General features: G+C 39.3%; 1 protein-coding gene across 9 annotated transcripts in view; it reads right to left on the bottom strand.

The window, feature by feature from the left end:
- The window catches only part of ADD1 (adducin 1), a 62,830-nt gene extending 36,840 nt beyond the window's left edge, over positions 1–25,990 (bottom strand). For 4 of the 9 annotated variants that reach the window (XM_062492641.1, XM_062492642.1, XM_062492646.1 and 1 more), the window contains exon 1: positions 25,925–25,987. The gene's annotated coding sequence lies outside the window, so the exon portion shown is untranslated. Of the gene's footprint in view, positions 1–25,924 lie in introns of all 9 variants that reach the window. The other 5 variants (XM_062492643.1, XM_062492648.1, XM_062492645.1 and 2 more) reach the window with 4 other exon arrangements.
- Between the last annotated feature and the right edge of the window lie 774 nt (positions 25,991–26,764).

Below are 26,764 nucleotides of genomic sequence, written 5' to 3'. Positions count from 1 at the left end.
AAATCAGCCACTGCAAATAGAGTTACAGTGATATTTAAGTTGATGGGAAGATGAACAAGGATGCAAGGAAGCAGAGTATCTATCGACAGAATAAAAGGTTTCATAATCACTTGGAGTCTGCAAAAAAATCTACAAGATTGCACTGCTAGCACTTCACTCAATATTCTGATACGTTCTGTACTTTTTTCCTATTTCCTTTACTTTAGAATAACGTTTGTCAAACTTCTTCCTTAAAAATTAATATAACTTTATAATGGAGAAATCATTTATTATTTGCTCTACAATTTGCATAATATTCAGTGACAGCATTTTGGCACTAACGACACTGGATTTGTTCTTGCCATTTCAAATGCTTCCGACTGAACTTTTAAAAGGAAAAGTTGGCATTATCTTAGGAAGTCAAAGAACAAAGAAAGTAAATCATGACTGTACTATTCACTAGACAAAGTACTCAATATCATGAACAAATATATTATTTTTTAGCAAATGTTCCCAAGTTTATGCATCTTCAGAATTTCCTCTGTTCTTTGTTTTCAAACAGGAAGAGACTATTTCATGAACAAGAACAGTTTTTTCTCTTATACTGAATGCAGGCACTATAATTTTGTTTTTTAACAGAGATAATACAAGTTACATATGGGACTCTAAAATATAGAGAAATCCAACAATAAGTTTATATAGACAAAAATATTGCATTTTATATTTGTAATATCATGGTTTAGTAACTGACAATAGTTCAAGAAGCAAACTGCATTTAAGAACAAGGAAACAAATATACTGATTCTATCTGAAATCCAGCAACTGTAAACTATTTCCTATTTTCACTTTCACTAAAGCAATAAATCAGAGACCTAGCACAATGGGAAGTGAGTGATCTCAAGGTTACAAAAAAAAAAAAAAAAAAAAGGGTTAACTGCTGCATTAAGAGAACATTTAAGGAGCCCCCACGATAACTGCACAGGTTGTAAAACACGGTGATTGCTGTCTAGCTTTACCAAAGCCAAAGGAAGCAGCTGATCTGGAAAAGCCTGAGCAGTTTCAGGACAGAGCAACCCCATCACCTGCAACAAAATAACAGGTTCTGTCAATGCAGGGAGAGCAGCAGATATTGTTTAACAAACTTCAGCAAAGCGTTTGACACTGTTTCCCACAGCCTCCACCCAGACAAACCAGCAAGATTCCGGTTGGTGGCCAGCAAAACACGCAGGAATCTGGCCCACAGGTTGCACTCAGAACGTGCTGTCAATGGTTTTACCTCAGGCTGGCAGCCTGTCACAGGTGGGGCACCCCCAGAAGATGATGGTGGGACCCACACTTCTCAACAGCACCACAAACAATCTGGATGAGGGGTGTGAGAGCACCATCACCAGCTTGGCAGTGACACCACGCTGGGTGGTGAGGTGGACGTGTCAGCAGGGAAAGCCATCTCACAGACCAGGACAGGCTGGAACAGTGAGCTGGCAAGAAGAGTGTGGAGTTTAACAGAGACAGGTGCCAGGTCCTGCAGCAGTGATGGCACCCAAGAGCCTGGCACAGGCTGGGATCCTTTGCCGAGGGGGACCTGGGGGTCCTGGTGCACAACAGGAGCTGAGCAGGGGTCAGCAGTGAAACTGCTGCAGCAATAAAAGCAAATCAGATGCTGGGATGCACCCACAGGGCCACCACAGGCAGAGGTGAGAGATGTGACCATCCCAAACTACCAAGAGCTTGGCAGGCCACACCTGGAGTACTCCTGTGTCCAGCTGTGGCCTCCACAGCTCGAGAAAAGGAACAGACAGACTGGAGAGGGTCAAAATTAAGCCATGAAGATGATCAAAGACTGCAGAACCTACTCTATGAGGAAAGCCTACATGACTTAGGTCCTCTCCTTTCTCTCTGAAGAAAATAATGCTTGGAGGGACATCAACACCCTTCTCCAGAATTTAAAGGCTTGCTACAAAATGGATGGAGGCTCTGTCTTCACAAGGAGCCACAAGGAGAGGACACAGGGTAAAAGCTGCAATTTGCACCAGAAGAGGTTTCACCTTGATATAGGAAAGACATTTTTTACACTGAGAACAATCACTAGAACATTCTCACCATAAAAATGGTGGAATCCCCATCAACTGGAGATATTAAAGATACAACTGGGCACGGTGTTGGATAATCCCATCTAGGCTACCTTGTCCACAACAGGTTTGCTCAGATGACCTTCTGAGATCCCTTTTAACCTGCACTGTTTTATGTTCTATGATTCTACTTAGCAAAAGCACAACTAAGATTTATGCCAGAATTGAGGTGGGCAGATTTAGCTGGGATGTTTGTTAAAGACAGCTGTCTAAATTCTGCAGAAGTTTCAGTACATGTGGGTCAGAATTCATAATTCAGTCCTTGCAAACAGAAGAGAAGAAAAGCCATCATAATAACCAATTTAAAAAGTAAAAATAAAGAGAGGTTTTTTCCCTCTACCTTTAATAAAGGATTTAAAAGACCAAAAGTATCAAACTTGTAGAAACACTAATCATTCAACTCTCCTCCCTGACCTGGAAAAGCATTGTATCCCCAAGACTGGACACTGCAGGAAGCTGAGAAGGAGGCAGAGGGAAGAACAGGGCAGCACATTGTGCTGTTCTTCCCCTGATTGGAAGGTACACTTGCAGCCTGTGCTCACTATTAATACAATTTTAATGTTAAACCCCAACATGATATATTAATTTATGATGGAAAGATCAAATTTCCAGCTAACAGCTCATTCCAAGTTAAATAAAATGGCAAGGAATCAAAATGTAAATATTAAAATTATGATTAAAAATTTAAGATTAAAAAAGCCCTTTAAACTGTTAACTTATATCTCCTATTGACAAGGTCCCTGATCTCTTCCCAGCCTTTTAACTTCACCTTTTCCAGTCTTTTCTTTCTCTAATTATCCTGCTAAGCAGTTAATGAAAAAAACAACAGAACTGCCATTTCTAGCATCAAAAGATTTTGTGAAAAACTAACAGTTTCAAACCTACTTATTAACTCAACACCAAAATTACCTTACTTGCACTTCTTTGACTCAGGAACCTATCTACTAGTTCCATATGTTTCTCATACAGTGTTTCTGGAAGTGTTCAGTGCATAAACTCATGAAAGATTAGGGAAAGTGATAACTGAAAACATAAAATGTCACACTGTTCATAAAACACAAAGAAACTTTCTAAATAAGTATCTTAAACCACAGACACCTAAGATTTTCTGCTGAAACTCTAAGAGCTCCACAAAGGCATCACAAAATTTGCATGCAAATGACAAAACAGGAATTTCACCAGTGTCTCTTTCATTTCTTCAGACACAGAGTACAACTATGACTTCTGCAAGCTCATCATGTATTTTTCTATTGTTTCTTATCAGAGAAGCACCAATGGTGCTTATGGCAGTGGACACTTCTTCCCACTACTAGACACTCGGTGTCTATTAGCCCCAGAAATAATTCTCACAGTTCAGTGAAAAACATGGACTCCAGGGTTATTCTTCAGAGCAGTCTCAGGGTTTTCAGATAAATTTATTTTATGAAGTTACTCCAACACTGAGATTAAAACCTGCACTTAAAGAGCCCCCAAAATGAGTCCTCATAATTACACTGCCAAATACTACTGAAGCTGATTTGCCTGCAATTTTATTTCAGAAATCTGATTCCCAATTCAAGTAAGTTTCTTGATTCTGTGGTTTTTATTTGATGATAGTGTAATATCATAAAATTCATTTTAACATAGCTAATGCAAAGGAGCACAAATGGAGACAAAAATTACGCCAGAAATACTCAACGCTGAAAAGGCAAAATTAGAAGGGAATTCAGGATCTGTCATAGATCACCACACAGATATCAGCAGGATTATCCTGTGGCCAGGTGTTGTACTGTAATAGTAAAATCAAAGAAAAACAGAAGCAGAAAAATTACCTTCCCTAACGTTAAAAACCCCCTACTACTAGAATATTATATCACCCACTTCAATAACAGAGATGAAATATCACAGTTCACAGAAGGGCTACAAAAACAATCTGAAGAGTACAAGTGTGACTTGTAGGATCAGTAGCTTGATATATTTGGTGAACCAGAAAGATTAACTGGTCACAGAGGTGACAGGGTCTTTCAGTCCTACTAACAAAAGTATGGAGACATTTAACACTTAGGAGTAAATAACAGACACATTTACCCTTGAACAGAGATTGAAATTTCCTAATCACATATATACAATACTGAGTAAATTACTTTGCTTTAAAAACCTTTGTGTAACATATTTTAATATAACTTCCAGAATACCTTCTACTATCTCTCTGCACTGAGATCAGAATCTGCTCTGAAATGTATCAATCTGCCCTTCCCTCTTAGGTTTTGGGAAAAATAAGTTCCACAGGCACAATATGTTCATGTTATTTGCAGCTTCCAATGCATTTCCAGTTTTCCAACACCTTTCTTTTTTTCTTTTAAATAGCACCTTCCTCTGCTAGAAAGTTGGTGACAGCTGGAGACTGAATGTCAGACTCAGAGACAGAACCAAAAATCCTCCTTAATCCTTCCCCTACGCTCAGGTCAAACTGATCAGACTTGCTAACAGGACAAATTTTCTGTCAGAACAGGTAATACTATTTTTAAAATTATCTTCTAGCACAAAATGCAAATTCCCAAATCATTCAGGCATACCTTACCCAAGAAATTTCAGCTACAAAACTTATAAAATTTCAAAATACCTTAGCAGGTCTCACTGGCTTCTTTGATGCATTCAGCAGTTTACTCCATGGAAACTGACTTGCTCAGGTTAATTCTCTTAAATGTTAAATTTAACAGCCTGTACAATAAGAAGAGCTGCACTGGAGATACCACGAGTCTATGCCTTATTGACAATTTGTTGAACAGAAAACATTGGTTCTAAGTATTTTTCCAGCCTGCTTTATTGGGACAATAAAATTCACCACGGATATCACAGAGACTCAGCGACACACACTGAACAAGTACAGCACGGGAGTGAGTCAAGACACTAATTCACACTTTCATCTTCCACTTGTGCAGAAAGTACCATGACAATGTAAAATGAAAATACTTTCACACTACTTAAATTCATGGATGGTGGCAGCAGTACCAGAAAATAAATGGATATTTATTTTTGCCATCAGGGTCACTAGTCCATACAAATAAAGAGGTTTAACCCAAATAGTGCTTATTTTTAGGTTTCTGTGAACCCACATGCACTTCCCAAGCCTCACATCAAACACACCAATAAGCCACTGCCCTGAGATTTTTGAACACAGGTCAAATCAGATCACCAGCTTTCCAAGGGCAGGGCCCCAGCTTTATCCAAGGAGCAAAGCTTGATCAGCATGTCTGACCCAAAAATGAACACTGGCCTTAAACTAAAGTTATAAAAGCTGCTAGACTTCTAATTCCAATACTGGATTTGTAAAAAGACACAAATGTACACATAAGTTTCTCTTTAAGAAAAAGTCACCAATGTACTGAAGTAAAATTAGATGGTGAATTTGCCAATGTAATTAATTAGGTAAGAAAATGTCCATATACCAGCATTTGAAATCAGATTTTCCTAGGAAACAACACCCTTAAAGCCATGAAAGTCCCCAGATTCCATAAGAGTACTCCACACAGTCCCCAGAAGCAAAGCCATCTGCACTTACCAGAGAACAATCCCCTGCTGCTTGACAGAACAGCAGCTTCAGAGAGATGTGCAGTGCTTGCACTGGTGGCTTTAGACAGCAGTGAGAACTAGGTCAGGACCTGTGACTGAGGACAAGGTTTTACCTGTCCACTGTAAACTTGGGGGTGCTCCTGACACAGCAATTCAAGAAGAAAAGGACACAGCACAGGCCCTTCCCACGGCAATGGGGAGGCTGCAGTGCTGCATGAGAACTGCGGAGCTCAGAAGCAGCTTCAGCAGAAGGCGGAGGAGTCCAGAGCTCCTTTGAACACTGCACATAGAATCAGTTTCAAGTTGGCTAAAACAGGCTGCTGTAGCTACAGTGATGAGGTAAAGAAAAGCTTTCTCCTTCCTGCAAGATTTTCTTTTGACCTCAAGGCTCAGCAATATAAGCAAAAATAACAAGCCCCTCCTCTGTGCAATATGACCACAGTAGCACTGTTTCACTTTACTCATAAGGTTTTGTATTTTTTCTGATGGTATTACCTGTATAGCATTCCCCATCTTTTAAATAAAGGGGACTGGACATTCTAAAATAAGACATCAAAATATAATTTTAATAATTTAAATGTTTGTTGGGTTTTTCAAGAATGTCATACTAGATCAGTGTCTAGGGAAAAAACAGATCCCACACATATACCCAATGCTATCACAAATACAAAAAAACTGAAAAACTCATGTTTAAAATGTAAAATTATAATGCTCACTATTGTCAAACATTTCAAAAAGCATTGTGACTAACAAAAGCTCCTACAAATGACAGAAGAACTTAAAACTTTTTCCAACAGGAACAATTACTTCCCTGATACTTTAAAAACACCAGAAATTCAGTAACTTTAAGTACTCACATCTAAAATACCAATATCACAATGCATAAAGGATCAACTGAATGCAGCAGTGCATAGGAAAGCGGCCCCATTTTGGCCAGGATCCAGTTATTTTCATGGAGACCGAAGAGCAAGGGATGAGATTTCTGAAGCGTTTTGGCAATGAACAGAACAATGTCATTTAACCCTTTGAACTACTCTGCAACAGTAACTTCTTTCAGAACAGCTGGATGACACATCTTATTTACAGAGGAGAGAAAACTAGTTAGACTCTTTTTCCCTCAGTTACACACAAAGAATAAAAACATCGCCTTAGACTTGTTAATGCTCTGATTTCACTTTGTGCAAGCACAAGAGTTATTTTTTGGGTTTGGTTGGGTATTTCAAATATTACTTTAGGTTAAACACAGAAAAAAATTCTGAATCCGGAATGAATAATCTATTGACTTACTCATTTGGTTACTACCCTCTGGAACAGAGGATGTCCTGGGATAAATTCTTAAACTGATCAGATACAAAAACTTCAAACCCGGTCATTTTAGCTTTAAATACAATTGCATTGACAATGTGAGAGGAAATTTAAAGGTACTGTATTCCCAAGGGTTCAAGTCAGCCACAGAATTTATGACAGACTGTGAAGGGGAACTCCACATTACAGTCTGAGTGTACAAACCCCACAGACAGTAACAGTGAAGGTGGCTTGCCCAGAATCCCTCTGAACTGCCTATGGACACACAGGAACAAAGACATCAAGACTCAGCTTATCTCACCTCTAATATGGAAAATACCACACCTCAATGAGAAATTTTCCATTTATCATTACTGGTAAGAAGCTGAAACTGGAATGTTTAAAAAAGGTGAGCAGAAAAAGATTTTGTATGGGGGTTTATCCACAAGACAACTGTGAGTCTAGACCTACTGGGGTTAAATAAATAAAGAGTGAAGTTTTTGGGTTTTTTTAAATCAAGAAAGTCTACTAACAAACTGAAATGCCAAAATTCAAGCACATGAATTGTCAGACTCTGCTTTTCAATTTACTCTTGCTGGGTTTTATGGAAGAGTTCTGAAAAAAAGCAGAATTTTGATATTCTAGTTCAATTTCTTCATTTACTAGAAATTATTAAACCTTAATAACAACTCTTACTTAAGCTCTTACACATTCTGATTTGGAGACAAGACATTCCTATTCAAGCAAGGGCAAACGAAAAGTGCATAAGCAAATCAGTTTTGCTTTCCTGACTGAAAAAGTATTAGTATGTTACTTCAATATTACAATAAGAACAGTGTCACTAAAGTTGGGTTGTATGAAATGATAGCTAATTCTGTGATGGTAAGGCATCACAATCATCAACTCCTCTTGTGTTCTTCTCTGCTCCTGCTCTGAGATACACAGTTTTGGAAAAAAAGTAACTTGCCTATCCATCAACAGTGATAATTAGTTTTCAGAATCTGTGACTTCGACTCCTGCCTTTTTTTTTTTTTTTTTTTTTTTAAGATCTTACACTTCATGATGCCATTTTTACTTGAATCAGAGGTAGACTAAACCTGTTCTTTTTTATACAATATCCCATTTTGTTCATAGATTTGTGAGGTGAGGACATCATAAATCTTAATTATACTGTGGCAGCGCTTGTTGCTACTCAAAATTATGTAATAACTCCTCATCATCAAATTTAAGAATCCCATGGATTTCTTTATGTTTTTCAGGAAATGTTAACACAGGTATAAAGAATTAGTATAGCTGCTCCAAAAGATTAGGAAAGCACACAAAGAAGGATGAAGAGGCTAAGTAACAGAATGTGCCACTTGGAAACTGCCAAAAGGAGAAATTAAAGTTCCTTGATGAACTCATTACTGATATACCTACAACTTCAGAGATGCTACAGCACATGCCTCACAAGTAAAAACCCTGCACTATTATGAGACTGTTAGTTGACATTTTTGAGATGGAACTAACCAGAATATTCATTACCAGAAAATGAATTCTGCCATTTTTTTCTGTCAGAGTATCCAAGTAACTCAGAAATTGCTACATGATTAGAGAGTATGCAGGCATTATGCTGGGACCAGCAGGTTTGATATATAAGCAGCACAAATGTTGTGGACGTGTGTGGTACCACTTCAAGCAAGAAGACAGTGAATCAAAGTACATAAATAAGGTAGAAGCTTAATATGAAGACTAGAGATTTCAAGCAGGCTTGAATCAGGCAGCAGATGTTGAATTTTTCATTACTTTCTCCATGTTCAGCTGGGGTTTTTCTAAGTGGCACCCCTCTGTTCTTTTATAGCACTTCCCAGTTTCAATGGGGGAGGGAGAGAAAGATAGAAAATGACACAAATTATGACACAATTTATTCTCTTAACACAGTAGAATTGGACAGAGTTTTAAAAGGCCTGTAAGCAGGAAGAAACAAATATCTTCAGAGAATGCAAACCTAAGCATTAATCTTGTCATAAACCTTCCATGTGAGATTTTATACTGCATTTGCACTTAAAAATAGCTTTGAAATGTCAACGTCACATATGTATTTTCGTTCTATTTCCAAACAGACAGTTAACAGCCAGGATTATTCAAGTTCAAAAAACTTATTTTGCATAGTGTTTAACTGGATATTTGTAAACCCTTCAGCTAGCTGAAAAATTTTAGGAAGATAGTGGTTACACCATCTTTTATCCACCTTACACTAATCATTTCTGGAGTGTGTTTAAAATGCATGGCCTATACAAAGGATATTAACATTATCTTCATAGAAGTCTAAGGGTGGCAGTAAGAAAGTTCATGTCATTGCACAGCTCCTAAAGCCAAGAACATTCTGTTTTCCATCTCTCAGAATGTTCCTGATGATTTTAACCTACAGATTAAAATATATCAACTACAAATTAAAGTGCTACTAGCACTCATTTTCCTGCATTAGATTGTTCTTCTTTCCGTATTAGGAAATAGCATGTCAAGAAACCCCTACGAACTATATTTTAGGAGCAGCTTATCTATGTTTTTCTTTTTCACAGGCAAGTATGAATGTGCTCCCCACCCCAAAATTATGCAGTTTCCTACTTCTGGGTAAACCTCATGGGTCATGAACACCCACATGGTAACAGATGAAACACCATGAAAAAACCATCTTCCTGACTGCACCATCTCCCTTGTCAGGCAAGTATTACCCAACTAAATATGGCTGCATAAATTAACATCATGCACATCCAGAATTTCTCTTCCATCTCAGATTCTCATTGTTTCCACCTGACAGTGACAAAAATATGTTATTTACCCTGCTCTGCAGGGTTTCAGAATTATATCTGGGGAGAAAAGCAGCAGACCAGTTTCTCCAGTCACTGCAAACCACATAAACACAGTGTTTCATGGCCATTTTAGTGAAGTGACTTTCAGAATCAGAAACAGCCCAGACTTGAACATTTCAGGAATCTGAGCCATTCCCACACTTTCCACGAGATCTATTATTTCTTTACTTTTGAACCAGGACCTTCCTGGTCTGTAGAGGGTTACTGAACCCTGTGAACAGAGCAAAGCAGCATGCACAAAACACAGACAAGAACCAGCCATGGCACAGAGATTCTGTCTGCATGGCAGGAGGACAAGGACCAGAATGGCTCTCAAGCATCGCACACATAACCCAGGTAAACTGCCACAGAACTCATAAAAGTACAAAGCTGGCCCATAGGAAAGGCTGCCTTCCCTGGAGGCCAGGCTGGATGCATTACATTCTGGGTGCTCCCAGTCCTGACTCCAAAAGCCCAGGAGATGCACATCAGTTCTCCCTCCTCTCTTCCACACACGCAGCTTTGAGAGCACCAGCCCCAAGCACACAAGACCTCTGTTAAGGTTCATCCCCAAACATCACCTAAAGACAGACACGCACACCAAAGCATCCAAAGGTCACGACAGTTTTGCATGGCTTTAATGTTCTACAAAACTCATTTAAAATTGCTATGAAACCCAAAAGGACAAAACTGAAATTGTGCTTCTGGGCATTGTGGACTTACTGAATTCAAGTCCCAAAGTAAAACACGAAAGGCTCCTGTTCAACATATAACCCTGCTTCCAGATTATGGATGGATAATGTTCATTTTAAAGACTTTCTTTAGGCAGGGATTGTTTTAGTTGACAAACATTTGAAAATTAATAGGAAAAAACCCAGTGTTTCTATATATCTGTCTTGTTATTGGTTGTCTAAAAAAAAAAAAAAAAAAAAAAAAAACAACTTCACTGGCTGTATCACCTTTATTGATTTTATTCAGATCCCTATCCAAGCAACAACTCTTCTAACCACAGACAATCTGTACTCCCATCCCTCAACTTTACCACCACCACCACCTAGAAAACTTCTAAAAATACTGTACCAGCACTCCTGTTTAGGCTTGACTAGCAGTGACCAGAGACTTTTCCTCACTGTGTTCTAAAAATCACACCCAGTCAGCATGGTGCTTATAATTCCAGAACCAGAAATTTAAGTTAAAATAATGAATGTCAAGGATATATAGATTTGTCAAATCAGTTGGGAGTTAGACAAGGTTCCTCAATCACTCACATGGCACTAAGTACTTTCATTCCTGACTCAAGCTGTAAAATGAACTCTTTCTAGAAACCCAACTGCCACTGTTTCATTGCCAAAATACATATGTGCAGTTCTTTCAAGTTCACTGAGAGGCTACTGGCATCAAAAATTGCAAAGCACCATGACATGTATGCAGCATTCCAAGCCAGAATTCTAAACCCAGCTTTTAAAGCTATTTCCCAAAGAGTATGCAGCTGGATACAGGCCAGCAGTTTCTGTCCATGTGAAATACAACTGATCTCAACAAAACCTTAGAAACTGGTAAGCAGCTCTCCAAGGAGATGAGCCAAACAACTGTGTCAAATGGAAACAATAATCACTTGCATTAAATCTGAACTGTGGTATCTGTTTTTACAACAGTGGTATTTTATATGTAGAAAAATCTACTCCTTAAGTCTTTCTTTCCATATAGTCTAACTGGATCATGCTTTCTCCAGAGCACTGTATTATTTTCACTCTTCCTTGTGGGAAGCCATCTCCACACTGGGCTGCCCACAAGGCTGAGTCTGCACATCTGTCTGTGCAGCCATGCTGGGAGGTGCTGGACAGAGCAGGGGAGGGAACTTGTAAACAAGCCCTGCCAATCCAAACCCGCAATTGTGTCTGTTCAGAAGTTCCTGCCCTCAGGGATTTCATTAGTATCTAACACATCCACATACTTAAATGCACATTATGCCCCAAGCAACTTCTACTTTGTCAGAGTTGTTCTGTAACAAAGCATCTGATAAAATTTATGAAATACAACACAAATCTTACAAAAATGTATTCCATAGGGCCCCATGATTAATGACATTTACTACCCCATTTTTAAGTTACCTTCCTACACATATCCAGAAACCAGTATATTCTATGAAGTCTGTTCCAGAAGTCCCCACACAAGATTAATGTAATTTACACTGGCCATTCATTTTCACCTACTTTGAAGCTAGAAATTAGAAGATTCAGCTCATAAAGCTTTTCTCTTATTTTAATCCAAAACAAGCCCAGCAGTTCTAATGTTCAAACATCCAGCCTGATGATTATTCAGTGAACTGCCCTGATTTCATCAGGAAAAGATTCTGTAGTGTTCTTTTTTTGTGTACAAAGACTTTCTGTAGCTGTGAGAGTCAAAACTATTTGGGGTTTTAGAAGCAAATGTCAAAACTTAGTCTAAAGGGACAGAAACTGTCAGACTCATACTAATGGTTCAACTCTCCAAGTAGCCTGATGAACTATGACCTGTGCAGTTTTAAAACCAGAATAACACACGCTTGCAGCAACGTAACAATTCATGCTTTACACCACGACAGAAGTCACATATATTCTACCATTCCAAGTATAACTGATACAAAATGTATAATCTTATTTTGCACTGGGCTAAGCTCTTGACTGTAACAATACTTCATAGCAGAAAGTCCCATGGGCTAAGACAGAATGTGACTTTTTTAAAAGTGCATAAACATAATATGTGTAAAAAAAAAAAAAAAAACAAAAAACAAAACTTAGAGAAATCCCCTGTGCAAGGGAATCCAGACTTTTAAACCTGTTTCTGACCTTACTGGATCAACATATTTTTCTATTTATTTCAGTTCTTCTCTTCTGTCTCCTCCAAACTAAATCAACCTTCATTTTCTCTCCTTTGTCATACTTGCACACCATTTTATCTCCTGTTAGTACCAGACACTACAGAATTTCATAAATCTATCAGCTAACAACAGACATATAATACTTCATTTTCCCCCTTTTAATCTCCCAAACCTCTAGCAACATTGATAAAATTCAGATGGTTTTATGAAGATATCCAATGACACACAATAGCAATATGTCTCACCAGTTTAAATTATTCTTATTTATGAGTCTCTTTTCAGTCTTACCCCTGAACTTTCTCAATGCCAAACTCAAGTTCCCCGCTCTCCCCCAAGTCTCAAGCAAGCCACAGACTTATCTCAAATTAACTTGTTTCCATTCTCTAGAACTTGCACAGCCTAGGAAGAAATTGATGGTAACAAAAGCCAAAGCACCCATTGTCCAGTCACTGCACTGTGTCTCCCTGTGGTGAAACTGCTCTGTGCAGGTCCCACCCTGCCCATCAGCCACAACTCAACATCTTTTTACAGGGACACTGATCTAAACCAACAAGTCTTGGAAAGGATATACACACATTTTTCTTTGGAGGAAGGGAGGGAAATCAGATTTGTCTGATTCATCCTCTAAAGATCAAACTGCATAGCAACAGGCACCTTCACTTCATAAAACAGTTACAATTTTGTGAGACACAGTGTCAAGATGAAAAATTACCTCTAAGAACAGTTACTTGAAAAAAAAGTGGTAATACCTAACAAGACAAAATATTAAAAAGAAAGCTGACATAACTCTCATGAAAGAAGAGACCAAAATGCTACATCTAAACATGCTGCTGAAAATACAAATTATTGTGATATTGACTGTATCCCTTTCAGAACTAGCTGTAGCATAGGCCACATCTGCAGGGAATATTATCCAAGACCACATAATAAATAAATTATTTCAATTTAAGACAACTAAGCAATACTCCAATTTTGACATATAGATGAAAGAAAAAGAAAAAAAATCTAAAATTAATATACAGCCAGAAAGATTTTTCTTCTCTCTGGTGTTTAATAATATATTATCAGTTAACAAATATATTACCTGGTTCACCAGAAGCAGGAAACTTAAGTTTCCAATGTCTTCTGCATTAAATGAATTAGAAGAAAGTAACTGTTTGACTTTACAGTAATTATTTCTATTACTCCAAGGCAATAACATTATTTATTTTAATCTGACACCTTTTCAGTTACCATGACAAATCCAATACAATCTAATTGAAAAACATACTTCAAGAATAAAAAGTCAAGATAATCACCTTGTACAGTTTTCTTATCTCACACATTAATACATTCTTTCAAACTACCACTATTCATAAACAAATTCTCCTCATTAGAAGAGCCTTGAGATGACATCTGCTAAGTCATCCATGCTCTGGAGACTACTGACTAACAGTTTCAAAATTCAGATTTTTTTCTTTTAATTAGTCCACACCTGTTCCACAGTAAATGACAAGACAGAATGTATAAATAATAAAACAGGTTAAATGCAATTTAGTCAAAAGTCACATAACAATGAACATTTATTCAAGCTTTAAAGTATTAACTATTATTTAACTGTCAATCACTGTTCTCCCAAAATTGTATTTAGGGATGTAACTTAGCTAACACAAACACTTAAACATGTACAAAGTACCATTTAAGTAATTGACATTATACCCATGTAATTATTTACCATTCATACTAATCATTATGTGTGAATACAGCAATTTAAAGGAGTAAGATCCGATTCTTAGTCTTCTATATTAGTTTTGAAAACATTAGAATACCATTCAATTTATTAGCACACAGAGAGGGCTAGGCACTGCTTTGGCAATTATTTAGACCCAAAAATCAACAGGAAATTCAACAAACAGCTGAAGGGAAGTCAATAAAACACATTAAGCAGAGTCAGGAAGGAACCTTTCAAACATCATTAAATTTCTAACCTGTCCTGTCTAAACTACTTTCCATGCTTGAACTTCCTTCCTAAAATGAAGCTTTCTAGATGAACCTTTAGAACAAATAAGTAACAGAGATGGAGAAGAGAAAAATACAAAGGAGTTACTGTTTTTCTGCACATATGAAACTACATCCAGTAATACAAGTTACTGATACAGATTAAATAATTGCACAAATGAGTGTTTACAAGTTCCCTTCTGGATCTGAAATACCTCAGCAGGAATTAAATAATGATTTTACATGCCTTAACAATTGAATAAATTAGAAAAATACTGCAACCTCAGGCAACATTAATTTCTCAATTTGCCAATTAGTGTCTTTCTGTCAGGCAGAACACAGTAGAACCCTTTTCTTTGTCAAGTCTCCTCTAAAACCATCAGTTTCTAAGAAGCAGAGATACAGAGATACAGAGATAACGTCTCATTAGTGCAATCAAAAGCACAATGCTTCCTCAAAAAAAAAAATTTCCAAATTTATTAGATGGACAGTGTCTCTAGGACAATACACAGGAACAGGGCAACACACAGCAATGTGGTAAAGAGTGTTTTCACCACATCAACCCTTCAGCTTGCACCAATGGGAGTTATTTTTAAACAGCTCAAAGGAAAATTCTGAGAGAGACATGAAGACAATGACATAGCTGTGCACGTGCTGTGGGCAGCTCCCTTCAATCACACAGGACAGAAAGAAGAGGAAACAATACAGGATTCATTACGAAATCTGTTGAATTATGTTGTGTTGACTTGGGCTTTCTAAAGGCAAAACTCAATATATAGCCACAAGAAAAAATACAAGCAATTAAACAATTAAATTATTAAACAAAATTAAATTATTAAACAATATTTAAACCATCCTACTTGTCTAACATTTATTATCTCCTGATAGAAGCATTTCTATATCTCAGAATGCAACTGGTGCACTTATCAAGAAAGAGACCACCCATGTACCAAATGATGTCTGGGCAATATCTGGTCAAGTTATTGCACCATCTTTAGTTAAAGACAGGAATCATGGGAACAAATGCATATTCCAGGTCAAGCAGCTCAAATCCCAAGGTAGGGTTGAAAACTTCATTACATCCCCTCCCCCTCCCCCTTATATAAGCTAACTAGCTCCATCTTAAAGACAGCCTTATTCCACTACTCCTAAGGGAAGGCTGTTCCAGACTCCTATGCCACCGTTGCTTAGGAACCATCTTTTCTAATTTCCACATTAGGTTTATTCTTGGATAGTTTATACCCATTTGTTCTTATACTTCAAGCATAAAAAGCTCTTTTTACCCACCTGTGTTGTTTCACTTGCTTTTATGAAGAGCAATCTCTTCCATGTTTTGCTTTCCCCAGATCAAATAAGACAAAGACACTCTGAGTTCCAAGAATCAGACCCTGGACCTCTTTTAGTTCAAATGTCCTTTTTACTTGATGGTGGGTTATAGGAATTATATGCAATTTTTCAGGTAAGCTTTCACCAGTACCAGAAAAAGTCAATACCTTTACTTCTTTAAAGAAAAATATTAGCAGGACCACAACAGTATACTTGTAATCCTAATACTGACATCCATTGCTAACTCTGGTAGGTTTGTCATCCTGAAGTGTTACAATTCTTTTAATGCTCTTTAATATGACTCCTTTTCCTACTGGCCATGTCTTAAGGTCTCAACTTTGTACAAAACCTTTTGTATTGATGACACTTGACATCTGATGAAGATCATGAGATTGGCATGAGAAGTAGGAATGGATAAATTATTTTAATGAAAACACAATCTCAAAACTGGTCCTGACATATTTCACTACTTGTATAATTTCAATATATCGTCCACTGGTCATCAAATTCTATCCATATTTGACACCTCCTGTCACCATTCCACATCAATTGTCTCAAAAACATGCCTCTGGTTTTTACATGGAATCGTATTGCACATTTGATAACTTCTACAAGAAGTATCCTCTCTAAGAAGTCAGGGATCTTAAAAAAAAAAAAGAGGTGTTAGATTTCTCTGACAAGTCTTCCTCTGTTAGGAGCTGTATCACTTCATACCCTTTTCATCTCACCTCCACAAAGAACAGCTTTTCATTCTAAATTTAAACAAATCTCTGTATATTAAAGTTACACTAATGATGCAATTACTATCCCAAATCACCTTTTCCTCTAAATGTTGTGAGTACTTTCACTGCTCTCCAGCCATCCAAAACCCTTCTGCCTTGCCATTTAATAACAATTCCTGCAACTGAGCCTCTAATTACACACATCACCTACCTCAAAATTGTAGAGTAAATGTTACACAGTTCCACTAACCTGCAAGTTGGCCTTAATTTTCATGGAAATAATCTTTATAACTTCACTTCAGTGTGACCTATGTGCATGTGTTCAGAATGTCTTCACTGAAAATTAAGGCAAACATTTCATGTAGTCTTCCTCAAATATCCAAGTTATTTTTAGTATTATTTCATTATTCCCATGCATCATGACAAGACATATGAAGAATCTTATTCAGGTTTTCTACTTACTCCTGATGCTCAATTTGCTATAAACCCTGCTAGATCTTGTATCTCTACTTTTTTCTACATGGAAAAAAAAAAACCAGTATTTATTAAGAGCACAAATATTTTATACAGTTGCCAGAACTACCTGCATTTACTGCTGCATCAGAAGTTCAGCCATGCCAGAAGTAGCTGAAAGCACCTCAACAAATAAGCCCTGAACACTGCTGTAAACTGGAATTGCAAGAACATTTGGATGCTAGACTACTTACGGACTTTGCAACTTGAATGTTCACTTCTGCAGTTACAATTATAAACAGCTTTTCATTACACTCGGACACATTTGGGTCTTTTTGCTTTAGTTGAGCCTTTTTTTTCTTGCTTTTCCCCTAAACGATGTTTGTCTGAAACATGAATAAAAAAATTAATGCCATAAAGTCTCTCGAGAGCTAGAAAAAGGAAAGGCAAGTTCAAGCTGCTTAATTTCAACTTTACCTCAAATGAGACAGCCAAATAAAGAAAAAACAATGTATTATCAATATTTTGGCTTGAGAACAGACTGCACAGCTATTATAAAACTTAGTTGGGGGGAAAAGGGGGAAAAAAGGGTTTGCAGAAACAAGGTTCCAATTTAGGATTACCATAGCAACACAGAGGAGGGAGGGGAAAATTATCAGATTACTCTCTCAGATCATCAAATCCTTGAAAGAATAAATTTAGATTTGAGTTTCAGTCAAATTAACTGAATTAATCCTATTCATTAACGATAAACACATCTAATTAAGGACTAAAATAAACAAGCAAAAACTGTAGAACAAGAAACAAAGTAGCAAATATGAGATTTCAGACTGAATTACCTCACCTTTTCTTTCTACCGTAAAATACGTATTTGGTATCACAACAGGTAATCATACCAGTACCAATACCAGAATTTATTTAGGAAGGTGTCTAGTTCTGACTAGAAGTCTGCAAAGAAAAAGAGACATTTGGAATCTGCCTCATTCTTGTTAAGTGATCTGAGTAGCTATACTACTGAAAAAGGGCAATAATGTGCCCCCATTTGACTTGGGGGTGCAATGAATTTCTGAAAATATAGTTGGCACAGGACTAACATATTTTAGCAACATATGTAGGGACAGTAATGACCCCAAAAATCAGGGAATGTAGGAATAAACTTAAGCTCTTCAAAAAGGTGATATTCTGAAAAACAAATCCAGGATAACCTAAGTACGTAATCACTCACATCCTTTTAAATTGTGCAATCTTTAGCATTCTTAGTATTTCAGAGTTGTTTTAATAAATGCTTACATACAAAATGGACACACTTATGTTAATGATTGATTTTTAAAAGCAAGAACAATAGAAGTCCCTGTCTTTTTTGGGAGAGCAGCTCTCTCAATGCTTCAGTCCACTCACATTACATAGGATCCCAGACCCCCTGAACCTGCAGTTGAAGAGGCAAATACAGCTACAAAGGTTAATTTTGACATTGTGAGCTTTGCTTGAGGTGTGGAGAGTTGTCTCCCCACTTCAGTGGTAAATATTGACCCATAAAGACTCTATGCCTCAGGCAACTTTTCCACCAGCCAGAATGTTCAATTAATAAGGCTGCCCTCATAATTTGCAAGACTGCCCAAGTCCAGCTTTCCTGGCTGACATTCAGATTTTAAGCATGTTTCCCAGCCTTCTGTTCACCACTTCTGGCTTTCGCTGACCTGCTGCCAAAATGCTCTTTATTTTCTGGTGGCTGGGCAGGCCAGAGGACAGTTTGAGAGACTACCTTCTTCCAAGCTGTGCAGCAAACTGTTCACTGTGTTCCCTGCTCTTGGCTCCTCCCCAAGACTCTGCAGTGAGGGAAAGTAGGAGGATACTGGAAGGACTATCATTCCACTAGTGTGAAGCAAGGGCATATGAACTTTCACTGGCCTCGCCATGTCCTTAAACCAACACCTCCATTAACAGACAAAGAGTCTGAGTCAAAGAAAGTGTCCCAGGTCAACAATGAAGACTATGGCAGGTCTAGAAGTGGACATCCCACCAGTCAAAATCATTACCCTATGCTGCAATCACAAATTCTCCTTTCAGGAGAGAGGCAGGAAACTCAGTATAAGATGATCCACATAACTCAGCAGTGTCAAGATCAGTGCAAGTCTAAAGTAGAAAACCACACAAACAGACATTGAGTTACAAGCAGCAAGAGAATCAAAGAACAGGATGGTCCTCTCTGAGACAAAGGCATAGAAACCTGTAGGTGTAGAAAGGATTACAGGCAACCTCGCCCCTGATAAATCACAACTGTACAAATTACCAAAGAAGAAGAACGGCCTTGCCCTTAATGGGTCACAGCTGTGACTAATTAGGTGTGATAAAAGAGGTGGGTTGGCTGGTCAGTGAGGATCTTGGAGGAAGAAGGAACGACCCAGAGACACACAAAGAAGAATGAAACAAGGGAGGGAGCTGCTGTAGTAAAAGATCTGCTATGAGGTCAGTGTGGGTCTGATGGAGTTACAGCCCGCAGCCATAGCTGAGCTAGGTAAAGGCCTGCAGTCACAGTCCAGCAGGCAACAGCCAGCAGTCAGAGTCTGCAGATGGACCCTACAGCAGGAGCCTGCCGTAGTCAGAGTCAGGACGGCTAAGCTGTAAACAAGAATAAACCAGGACCCTTTTCACACTGTCGAATGAGAGTCTGTGTCCTAGCTCATTTTTACCCCTAAGCTGGCTCACACTGGTTAACCAACCTCCCTTGATACTCAGGAGATGAAACAGCTTCCCTTTGGATTAAGGATTGCTATCTTATATCCCTCCCCATCATGTATGCTTCACTTACTTTGGCAAAGCTCTAAAGAATTTACTAACTTTTTACCAAAATCCCTATATAACTAAAAAGGGAAAAAGCCATATATTTATATGTACAGCTGAGATCTAAGCAAACATCTAAGATCATTTTTATTTTTCCACCTATTTACAGGTTCAAAACCATTGTAATACTGTACCATAAACATTTTATATACCTAAATAAATTTTAACTGTATACTTCTGGCCAGCAACACCTCATGAAAATTAATGCACGAAAACAAACACCATTTTATCCTTAATTCACCTATAAAAGACAAATTTATTCTGAAATATTTCAAAGTTATCAGTTAAAACTGAGATCACCAGAATATCTTTGAAGAGTTGCCATCTAAAAAATGTTACTCTAAGCTCAAGAGGGTGGGGGAAAAAAAAAAAAAAAAACACCAAAAAACCCCCACACTTTGCTATGTACTAGTAGACTTAAAAATAATATCCACAGTAAGGAAAGAAAATTTACTTTGGAATCAAAATAGAATCCTGTGCTTTACACCGAATCTATTATTCAAATCATGTGGAAATGGGACGTGACATTTAAAAATAAAGTGACACATTAGCTGTGTAGAATTTTACCTGAAAATCATGGCAATCTATCCAGTAACTGAAAACAACTAGGAAAAAAAAAAAAAAAGACAAAACTAATGAAACATATCCTCTAAGTTATGTTCTCCCCTACATCTTGCATTAGTCCCGTGCTCCCTCCTTCCCTCCTCTGAGCACTGGCTCACCAAGGCTGGCCTTGCAAGTGGCAAAAAACACTTGGACTGGATCAGAGCTGCCCATACCCTGACTGGCTGGCAGGTGTGTGACACCTACACGGCCACACTCCTGCTTCCCAGAACAAAGCAGGAGCCATGCCCCTCTCAGCAGGGGCACAAGTTTGGCCATCATATCTCACTACTGGCAGAAACCTTTTACATTTGAAATAACCATTTTCCTGTTCAATTCAGCTGGATGAAACAGCTTCAGAAATTGAAGAGAAAAACAAAGGCCCTTTAACTGGAATACTTTAAACTGTGCTGATTCAAGGTCACCACACAGTTTTGCTAGACAAGACCTTTTGGAGAAAAAAAAGCCAAGTATGCGGCACCTCTCAGCTAATGCATGAGAGCAGCAAAGTGTTCTTTCAATGAATTTTAGGTGGCACGGATGCTTCACAAGTGTATGTACTTGAAAGATTTTCATCAATATTTGGCAGTGACAATACCTAAAGAAATTGCTTCGTCTGCTAAACACTAAACTCAGGGTATGCTTTATCCATCATCTCCACAGTCACAATGCACCAACAGTGATTTTTGTTAAGTCATTTGAAACACACACACAAAACAGCACCAAAAGAAAAAAAAACCCTGAACAACATCAACACAAAACAGCCAACATAAAAAACAGAGAAGACAGTTTCCATGGGTCAAGGTTTTCCTCAACACTTTTTGGTTTAACCTGGCATAACTATAATAGAACTGAAATAGTGTAGCAGACCTCTCAAGATTCAAGATCTAAAACAAGACAGAAATAAAAAGCATGGAAAACAATACAATACATTTGAAATTTGTATAAGCAAATAAAAAACCTCCAGAAAACCTAAGTTTCTTTGGCTCCAAGTCAAATTACAGTTTTTAATCTGAGGTTGCTTTTATGTGTTTACTGATTCCAACCAAAACCTAGATTTTTTTTTTTTGCCCCCTTGTATTTGGAGCACAACTGTATGACAACATTCATCTACTCCTTTGATTTGAAAGTATCAAAAATACCATAAACTGTTACTGATTAACTGCATTTACCACCGTGACCCCTTTACAGCATTTCAATTAGGTGTATGAAAGAAAAACAAAATCTCAAAACTCTGAAATATTTTACTCCTTATATTTCAGACTTCCCGAGTCTACATCTGAAAATACTATGTAACATATGGTACAAAAATCAGCAATCTAAAAGAGACAAAACCCCCTATATTAGTCAATTAAAAATTCAAAGGAATTTTTGATTAGTCTGAAGAGCACACATACACCAAATCTCAGTTTAAAACAGTAGTTCGTAATATCAGTTGTTAAACTGAATTGATGTTTGCTTTCACCTATGCAATTTTTAATTAATCTGCAAGAAAAATAATTCAAATAAATGATAGCGAAAAACTTTTGATGTTCCACTTGTTAGTGCAACCGATTTGAGTTTGAAAGGCTGATCTCTCACTGGATAACAACTGAACCCAGCAGAGCAGGCAGAGATCATTCCTCAGAATGCAATCTAACGAGCAAGGTCAAAGGGAGGAAGTTAGGAAGGGACTGAAGAAGTTGTTACTCCGGTTTGGCTACACCTTCAAGGACAACATTTTCAGTTTCTCTGAAAGGTCAGAGTCAATCCAGCAACACCAGCAGGCACACACTGGTCAGCCAGCCCGAGGGGCAGTAGTTATTCAAATCCATCTCCGCACTAAACCTTTACTTGCCCTGAAGTGAAGAACAGTTAGACTTTGAAACTGCCCAGAGTAGCAGCAATACTTAAACTTATTCAAGGCCAGGACCGTTGGCTGGGATGTTAGACCTGACCCTCATGGCAAATGACACCATCTCAGCTCACACCTGATTCGAAAAGCAGAACTTCTGAAAAGGGCGTTTCCTGGAGTCTCTTCCCCTACATTCCCCAACTATCAACCACTAAACTTTGTGAACTGATAAGACCACAGTAAACAACATCCACTGCTGGTGAGGAAAGAAACCAATTACTTACTTCAATCTGACTAAAGATTATCAAGATAATTCTCAATAAACAACAGATGCTTTACTGAGATGGTAACAGATGTTATCATACATTCCTACAGAACCCTGTTATTGCATACATGATACTTTAAAGTGAAAGAAAAAGTAGCCATAGAAAAGGGTAATTTTAAAGTAAAAATTACTACAGATCAAAATCCATGTAACTAGTACTTTTTAAGCATCAGTACCTCTAATGAAAAGCTTTCCTTAGGACAGAAACTGGTTCACATGCTTTATATTTCACACCCTTCTCTACTGACAGGTTTGTACAGCTACTGCTCTCAGCCCTACAAAACCAGAGTATTTTTGAAGAGAAATGCTGAATAAGTAGCAAGACTAGGTAATATTTTCCTGTTCCCCTGAGGAGGCTGATTAAATTGTATGAATGGAAACTGCCTAACTTAGGTAATCTAAGGACTTGTATTATTTTTTAAATATATCTGGTTCTGAATCTGTCACTATAGAAGATGCATAACTTTACAGAAGACCTTCAGACAGGTTCTTCAGCAGATGTCAAATGACCTGCACAATGGAATCAGCACAGTAAACTTGCATTCACATCTGCTCACAATCTTTTCAATCACTTTTCAAATATAAAGCACATACCACCCTAAAACTGCCTAAGAAATATTTAGTTGCAGTCTGTATTACTGATACAGTGCTGTTTCACAGATCACTTTCTCTGGTGCAGCATGGTCTAAGAGTAAGCTCTAATTTAGGAGCCATCAAAGTCACAAAAATTAGACTGGCTTTTTCATCATGCCCTCATGCTTCAGGTGTCTCTGCTGCACAGCAAAAGGAACATTGATATGCTCTACTTCATTGAAGTACTGGGCAAGTTTTATTAATATATATTTTTCCCTCACAGCAGGACTGGCTCATTTGCACAGCAACAATTTGGGGTTTACAAATTACTCACTATTCACCACTGCTACAACTCCTGAATAATTAAGAAAGTTATTTCTACCAGTCAGAAAAGCAGTGGGTAAAAGATCTACTGCCTAGGCTCCTCAGGACACACTTGTCACATAGAAGTTGGATGCATTATAGCAATCAACATGCTAAACAACCGTCTCCTAGTTTGAAACTATCAGTTCTATTATTTTATTCTATTTATTTTAAAATTGCCTACTTCATATTTTTTTTCCTCCTATACCAAGTCACAAAACGTTGGATGAGATTTGCTAAAGGCAGTTCATGCTGTGAAACTACACCTCAAAAACCAAGACTTGGAGCAGTAGTAGTTTTAGCCCTACTTCTGTCAAAGTCTCTCAGGCCTCAGAGGGGTTTTCTCTGCCTAATGTCACCAGATGATCCAATTCCATACAGAGAACCACACACTGGTTTGGATTGGAAGGGTCCTTAAAGATCATCTAGCTCCAACCCCCTGCCACAGGCATCTTCCTCTAGACCAGGTTGCTCAGAGGTCCACCCATACATGCAAAATAACATTTAATATTCATGGTGAATGTCAAAGAATGAGAAAAGTTGAGTCATTTTCTGTTGGAAACACCTAGAAAAACTGTCACAGAAAAATACTGATTCAGTAAATTACCTTCTTCATGCCACAGCATTAGTGAACCATACTTTAATGAACTTACTGGCACAACATGCCAGCAAAAATACTTGCTTCAGGTGAAGCACATTCAGATTTTCCCACTTACAATCACCAACCATAGAAAGAAAACATTCAGCCAACACAACAGCTTTTGGCTAAAAAGCACTATTCTCTACATGGAACTTCATACAGAAAACAGAACTCCAGTAAAACTACAAGACACTTAAATATGCAAACACAGTAATGCACATATTATCTCACTACAGTGAAGATGTAAAAGTTCGTGAATACCTGTTCCTCAAAACTCACCTCAGAAAGCCACCATAAATTTAAACTTTTAAGCCATCATAACTTTAAATTCTGTGAGGCAAATCATATAGATCATTACATTCACTCAAGATTATATCAAACTTGATGGCACCAAACCTGTTTACTGAATATAAATACCAAAGCCACCTGTTTCAGTAGTCTAGTCCCTAGTTGCATTTTTTCCTTGCTTAGTACACAAGGGCTATTAAAAGAATATTTCCTTACTCAGAAGTAGAATTGTTACACCATAATATTTAATTAACAAAAAAGGAAGCCTATCTTAGAAATAGCTTGTATGCCTTCAAAAAAATTCTTTCGCTCTACTAAAAAAAAAAATTAAAAAAAATTGTAACAGTAAAGGACTTTCAAGAATTCCTTTGGCACACATGGCCACGTTACAAGAAACCAGAGCAGTAAACAGCCTGTCTGCAGGGAGATACCTGTAGCTTTCAGCAGAGCATAGAATTATCCAGCAGCAGTTACAGTTTGAGAATTCATAAGCTCAAGGTAGACAAGTTTTATAAAACTATGTATAAAAACGTAAGTCATAGTGCAAGAAAACTGAACACCTTTGGTATATGACAATGTGATACACAGCAACTTCCCAAAAAAAGCAAAGAATAAAACAAAACCAGCAACGAGGTTACACCACAGAGTTACAGCAGTATCTCATAAAAGATGTAAATGCAGTGCTATTCCTAGCCCCCAGTCTCAACATAGCCATGGTTATTTTTCCAGCTTGACTGGATTTTCCCCCTCCCTAATTGCTAGTTTTAACTAAAGCCAACACAGATTAAGAACCAACCCTAAAAGCAGCACAGCGAGTGTGCAGCAATTACGTGCAGAAAGGCATGTGACATTCTGTATCAAAAGCAGACCCTAGAAACGCTAAAACGTAGATACCCCTTCCAGCAGAGGAAACAAAACAACTGCCCGCCTGCTGCTGGTGCCCCGCCAATCCCCAACACCGCACACACACATCCCAAATCCTCCTCCACTCCCACGTCCTCTGCGGACGATGACTTGGACTCTCCAAAGCCCGCATTTGGCCCTGCACAGTCCGCAGGTCACCTCTGAGGCTGGCACAAGGGGCAGGTGAGGCAGAGGGGCGGCGGGGGCAGCGCCGGCAGACGCAGCGCTTGGGTGCAATGGAGATTCCAACGCCGAGCGGCCGCTTCCTGCGGCGGCTGGAGCATCCCGACGGGCACGGGATAGGCACCGCGTCTCCTGAGGCAGGGCTGGCAGCACCCTGCCCCCGCAGCTCAGCTCCGCCGCCCATCCCGGCCAGCACCCGCAGCCCTCTCGTCCTGCCCCCGCCTCCCCGGTGACCCCAAGCCCGCCGCAGCCCCTCACCGCAGGCAGCCTGCGCGCAGATGGTTTTTCCGCACACCCCGCCACGTTTTCCAGGCGGACACAGCCCCCTCGGCTCCCCTCCGGGCTTAACGAGCCGGTTCCAGCGTCTGCGCCCCAGCCTCTCCTTGCCGCCCCCTCCTCCCCTCCCCAAGGCGCCCGTCTCCCCCTCACAGACCGCCCGCCGCTGGCTGCGCCCCTCAGCCTCCTCCGCACCGTCACCGCCGCGGTGCTCACCCGAGGACAGACGAGAACGGGCGAGAGCGAAGGGGTGGCCACGACCGGTCCCCTGACGAGGCTGTCGCTGTCTCGGTCCCCGCCTCCCGCCGCTCCCGCCGCTCCCGCCGCTCCCGCCGCTCCCGCCGCCCCCTCAGGCACCGAGCTGCCCCCGCCCGACAGGGTGCGGCTTCCACAGCCCGCAAACCCAACAACGGCGCCGCCCATTGGCGGGAGGGCGCGCCCTCAACAAGTAAGCGGCTCTCCCATTGGCGGAGGGAAGCGGAGGAGAGGGGCGGTGCGGCCGGGCCGGCCCTGGAGGTTCTCGCGGCTCCGGGAGGGAAGGTTGGGAAGAGCCTTCGGACGTAGGGAAAGGGGCTCTTGTGGCGCAGGATACCAGCGGAAAGGAGCGGCGCGGCGCCTGGGGAGCTTATCTTAGAGCGGGCCGGGAGATAGGCGCAGGCAGACATCGCTAATCGCCGAGGACGCGCTGCGATAAGGGCTCGTTATCGCGCTGCGGTGGTGGTGTCCGATCGCTGTCAGCTCAGAGCGAGGCCAGGGCGTTCCAGGAGGGCAGGACTCAGCCTTGAGAACTGCCTTGGCGAGGTCTAGAGACACCTGCCACAG

The sequence above is a fragment of the Cinclus cinclus genome, chromosome 5 (genome assembly GCF_963662255.1).
Source record: "Cinclus cinclus chromosome 5, bCinCin1.1, whole genome shotgun sequence".
Taxonomy (NCBI): domain Eukaryota; kingdom Metazoa; phylum Chordata; class Aves; order Passeriformes; family Cinclidae; genus Cinclus; species Cinclus cinclus.
This window is presented reverse-complemented; position numbering and strand designations above follow the sequence as displayed.